Source organism: Nicotiana tabacum, chromosome 20, assembly GCF_000715075.1.
Source record: "Nicotiana tabacum cultivar K326 chromosome 20, ASM71507v2, whole genome shotgun sequence".
Taxonomy (NCBI): Eukaryota; Viridiplantae; Streptophyta; class Magnoliopsida; order Solanales; family Solanaceae; genus Nicotiana; species Nicotiana tabacum.
Genome location: NC_134099.1, coordinates 130,845,993 through 130,852,018, shown reverse-complemented (window position 1 = coordinate 130,852,018; position 6,026 = coordinate 130,845,993). Strand labels below are relative to the sequence as shown.

The window sequence follows — 6,026 nt, the reverse complement described above, 5'->3', positions numbered from 1 at the left end:
GGCGTGGGAGCTAATTCTCCTTCAGGATGATTTGTATTCTTCTTTTTCTTTGGAACTTCTTCTAGTGCTCTTCCATTTCTCAGGGTAATCGTATTGACTTGAGCTTTAGGATTGGGCTCAGTATCACTTGGAAGAGCTCCAGCTGGTCTAGTGTTTTGAGCACTGGCAAGTTGTCCCATTTGACGCTCCAAATTTCTCATTGTTGCGGTGAGGGCTTGCTGTTTAGCCATCACTTTCTTTAACATGTCCTCAAGGTGACCTGTAGGACTCACTTGTTGTTCAACCTGAGGTGGTCTATATTGCTGTTAAGGTGCCTGAAGCCTGTATTGATTATGAGGACCTTGGTTTCCACCTCAAGAGAAGTTTGGGTGGTTCCTCCAGTTGGGATTGTAAGTGTCCCCATACTGATTTGTTTGGCCTCGATTTGCATTACCCACAAAATATACAGACTCTAGATTTTTATTGGGAATAGATTACTCTTGTGACCCGCTCCATATACTTCAAAAAATATTTGAACTTGTTGCACTGGTTGGGCTTGCTGCTTGTTAATGATCATGGTCATCTGATTGACTTGGTTGGTCAGCATAGAGACCTGTGCTAACAATGCTAAGACAACATCCAATTCGAGAACCCCTGGTGATTTTTGTATTGTGTGTCTGCCCATCTCTCCTTGCCAATCCGGATTGCTCTTGGAGAATTTGTTCAATAATGCATATATCCCGTCAAAGCTTTTCTCCAACACTTGACCCCCAGCTGCAGCATCTACCACGATCTTTGTTTCAGAATATAGCCCTTCTATGAACGTGTGAGCTAACACTTCATTCGTCTGATTATGATGAGGACAGTCTCTGAGTAGCCCCTTGAACCTTTCCCAAGCTGAGTATAAAGATTCTCCCACTTTCTGTTTGAAGGCAACTATCTCACTTCTGATCTTTGCAGTTTTGCCTGAAGGGAAGAACCTTGCCAAAAATTTTCTTGCCAAATCATTCCATGTTGTAATTGAATTAGCTGGTTCTACCTTTAGCCATCGCTTAGCCTCGCCCAACAGAGAGAATGGAAAAAGTGTAAGCCTCACATAATCTGGAGTGATCCCGTTAGTGATATAAGTATCACTAATCTCCAAGAAGTTCAACATATGCTGTTGTGGATCCTCGTGTGGAAGACCCATAAATTGCCCGTTTGCATGAAGTAACTGGATCATGCTTTGTTTCAGCTCAAAGTGCCCAGTGATTCTAGGCTTCACTATACTGGAGGTAACATTAGAAATACTGGGTATTGCTACCTCCTGAACAGCCATATGTTGCTCATCTGCCATGTTCACAAGAAATTGAATGAGTGCTTGAATATTGTTTGTATCCCTTGCTTCCCTCAACCTCCAGTGAAATGTTTTCTCAAGTTCGGGGTCAAAGTCGTTGAGTCTGTCCTGACTTCTGACCCTACGCATTCAATCAAAGTTTCTGAGATTAGAGCAACAATCAAGTAACATTAGACTAGACGAAATAAACAATTAAAGCAAAAACTAGAAAGTAGTATATATTCAAGTCCCCGGCAACGGTGCCAAAAACTTATTGCTCCCAAACGCACACGCAAGTATACGTGGTCGACAAGTAATATAATTATACGTTGAATGTCGAACCCATAGAGACTTGTGTAAACTACTCACTAAATCACTAAAAATTTTAAAAATTTTATTCAATCCAACTAAAATTAAAGTCCAATAATATGATTATATTATACTACAATTCTAAATAATAACTAAGTTATCAAGTAACGAGTTGATTGTTGTGTATTCAGTAGAGATAAATATTCCAGGTTTGTGATCGATTCACCAATCGTATTGTGTTCTAATTAACTCTCCCTTTCATATAATTCACTCATGGTTGCTAATTAATCGATAAATGCTCTCATAGCCTTCTCTGAAGTACTACTCACCTATTCTCAATAGATTAACGCCTATATTCCTATGAAATAAATCTATTAAGAATGCATTAAGATCACGATATTTAATTAAGCACGGTGACTAGGTATATTCTTATCCTAACCACAAATCCGCTCCCCTAAGGGTTAAGATCATTCTCTCTTCAATTCTTCTCTAATCTAAACATGGCTTTCCCAAGCATAGCATAAATAGTAAATAGAACCTAACTGCTGGCTAGACAATTAAGCAATTAAACACAGAATTGAAGAAACAACCATATATTGGTGAATTATAATCAAGGTCAAGTCAACGTTAAACAACAATATTCATGGCTAAATCATAACCCCAGAACAATAGGTGTTTAGCCACTCATGATGTAATCAAACAATTGCATAACTTTTGATTTATTGAAAAATACTAGAAAAGATGAAGAATTCTGAAATGTTTGTGCTCCTCAATGTTTCTTGCGTGTCTTTTTGCTCCAAGGTGCATCTCTCCCCCCAAAATTAAGCTTAGTCTTGCTTTTATACGTGTTGGGTAAGTCTAGGGCCGAAATAACCTTGTCCCGGGTGAAATTGGAGAAATTTCATGGCACTGGCGCCCTGGCTAGTGCCAGGTGCCCTCCACGGTGCCCCACATTTTTGAGCTACTATTTTTGGTGCCACAGGTTGGCGCCCAAATTCGCACATTGCCCGGTTTCGTTCGTTTTGACTCAAATCTCGCGCGATTCGCCCCCCAATTGCTCCCGATCATTCCTACACATAAAAACACTTCAAATTAATATAAATCATAGTATTTAACATCCCAAATTCATGAAACAAATTTAAAATATGAGGCGATATACATAGAAATATATATGCTTTAAGCTAATCATCACGTATAATGACTCGTTCCTTTTGGGAATTGGGTATTTGAAGAGTCGCCACCTAATGATTTAAGGCGCATTAGGACACCCATAGAGTTCATTTACAACTAGTTTTGATAACCAGAGATTGGGTAAGGGCTTGAATTATCCTAAGGGAAAGGTGGTAGGCACCCTTCAGGATCCACTAGCGTGGCTTCCAGCCAGATAGATTTTTTGTGAATTTGTGCAATTAGAAAGTAATCAAATAAAAGTATCAAGTAATAGGGGATTTGAGTTTAAATACATAAGTGCAAACAATTATTAAAAGGCAGGGTTTTGGAAAAAGAGTTATAAGCTAGACATGCTTGTAAAAAATGAAAGGGGTCCTAGGTTTGTTTATAATATGGATCACATCAATGTGATACCCGGTATGACACTCCTCAAAAAAGGGGATACACGTGGTATTAGTGCACTGGTCATCATATTCATATCTACCCTTCCCACCCCGTTAAGGCATTAAAGCGTGGATTGGTCTCGACCTCTATTGCATGCTATTACCCATCCCATTCCTATCAGTCCCGGAGGAATTTAGGACTACTATTCCTATAAGAGGGAGGATTTTAGGCTAACTCTTAGGTTTAAAGGTAAAAGGCTAAGGCAACATACAAAACACGTAGGAGTGAATTTTGAGGGGAACATATAAACAATTAGAGGGCTCATATATACATCCGCAAACAATTCATATAAATAGCATGACTTAAACACAATTAAGGTCTGAATTTTAAAATCCTAAAGCAGAGTTTGAGTCAAAACCAGATTCATTGTATAACTCAGAAAAAAGTCTAAATCAGGCATGCCTGCTAGTTGTAGCAGTTGGTAATTAACAAAGGCAGTTCCAGTTTTATTTAGGTAATTACCTAAGACTTGCCTAGGTGTAATTGTGATGTCCTATGAGCATGATATCTATATTGATTAAGAATGCACTAGAGCAGTGGTTAATTTTAAACATGCGATTTTGATCCTATAGGCATGCTTTCTAATGATATTGATTAACACAAAAAGAGTAGGTTAGTTAATCTGATTCAGACAGGCACGAGTCAAACTGATTTTTAACTAAACTGGTTTTAGACCTTATAGGAATAATTTCTATTACAGTTGATTTTAAATCCTATAGGCATGGTATCTGATTATTAAAAGCTGACTTTGGACTTATAGGCATGATATCTAAGGGAAACGAATATGGATACATGTTGTAATGAAAATTGAACTCCAATTACATTACATCCTATAGGCGTGATATCTAATTATAAAGTGGATTTGTATCCCTATAGGCATGATCTTTACTGTTAAAGCCATTTACACCCTATAGACATGATTTCTAATTGTGAAAGTAAAGCATGCAAAATTTATTTAAAGCAAAGCAAATCCTATAGGCATGTTATCTAACAGACCATATTTGGAATCAAAATAGACCCAATAGGCATGTTATCTACCCAATTTACCCACTATATACAACTACCCACCCTTTTTCACTAATCACCCCATAATTATTAACAAATTATTACAGACCAAATGATCGAATTACAAAATAAGTGCATAAATAAGAAATTACAACCAAAGGAAGCCTGATCTTGACTTCCTCTCTGAGTTATGTAATGAACCACTTCATGCCAATATTTCAAAGCCTTTTCTCATACCTAGGTGTGTCAGAGTTACCTAAAGACCTCAAGGGATCTCGGGCATTGCTCACACCCATATTTACATAACCAATAGAATGAATGCAGTGTGGAAGGGACAACCCTTATATGTCCAAGTTCAGAGGGAGCTCAAGAGTCCCAAGGCAAGGCCCATATAAAAGGGGCAGAACCTAGATTCTAAGAATATAGTGGAAGTGTAGAACATAGTTTGAAAAAGAGATTTATTTTTAAAAGCTAGACTGACAATCCATTTTGAAAGCAATTAGAGACAAAATCAATTTAAATCAGTAGTAGTAGTAAAACTCAAAACTACACAGAATCAGTAGTCATTCAAAGGGATCAAGGGGTTTTGGGGATACATTTGTTTGTAAGTCCATGAACCCAGCAGGGGTCTGGTTTGGTCATGCACAGCAATAGCTGATGATGGCATGGCCACAAACCAGTCAAAGGAACACAAACACATAGAGGGGATATGGGGGTTTGGGGTTCATAAGACAGAATATGCTTTAAAACACACATAGGGAAAACATTAATCTAAGGGAAAAGGGAACATATTACAGTATGCTAATAATGTAACTTGACTGCAGAAACATGAGCAGAAGTAGGCAAGAGTGAAAGAAACTGAAGTAACTAAGAAGCATGTTGTTGTTGGGGCTTAAAAATTAACTAGGACATACCGGTAGAGAAAAAAAGTGCAGAAAGGTAAAGCAAGCAAGATTCCATAGTCTAGCCTTGGCTTTCAGCCGGCTAGACAAAGCAATAGCACAAGTAGTAGTAAAGAAGGAGAGAGTTTTTGAGTGTAAGTGTGTGTTCTGAACTCAAATTTTTTGTCTCTTTGAAAGAAGAGGGGGTAGGGTATTTATAGTTTTTGAAAATGAGTGAAGAATAAAGTAATAAGTAAAGTCTTAACACAAACATGGAAATAATCACAATCAGAATCAATTAACAGAAGTGATTCCCTTTAATTAAGGAATCACTACTTAACGGATACTGACAGGGTTAATTAAGGAAAGAAATCAATTTGGGACATATTGATTATTGCCATATAAGGGGGAAGTAAAAGTATGAAGTAAATAATTGAGACTAAGTACAAAATATGCTTAGTTTTGGGAAAGGATTCAGCAAGATTAAACATCACAGTAAATGAAAGGAATCAATTAATTTTAAACATGAGTAAAAAAAATTATGGTTTATAAGGGAACCCTTTGTAATCAGTCGTGAGATTGAGGAAATCAAGATCAATCAAGAAAGAAACATGATTTTGCACTTCAACATATAAATAGAATGAACAGAAGTATCAGATATGCAAGGCCAAACACATTGGCAAAAGAAACAACACAAACATACAACAGTAGCAGGAATAAGCTAGGATTCAGTAGTAAAAGAGATCTACTCGAAGCACAGTAGTCAACAAGGTCAAGTAGTCACATAGAATCAAAAGTGAAGAAAAACATAGTAACAGGTAAGAAAGTCAGAAACAAGTAAAGACCTTCAAACTCATAGTAATAAATGAGGAAAACTCTTTTAAGAAATTAGGACTTCAACAGTAGTCGAGTTTAAGAGATGA

General features: G+C 37.2%; 1 non-coding gene across 1 annotated transcript; it reads left to right on the top strand.

Moving 5' to 3' along the window:
- The first annotated feature begins 829 nt into the window (after positions 1-829).
- On the top strand, positions 830-934 carry LOC142175035 (small nucleolar RNA R71). The gene has a single exon (XR_012704225.1). It is a non-coding gene; the product is annotated as a small nucleolar RNA R71 (small nucleolar RNA).
- Positions 935-6,026: the final 5,092 nt, after the last annotated feature.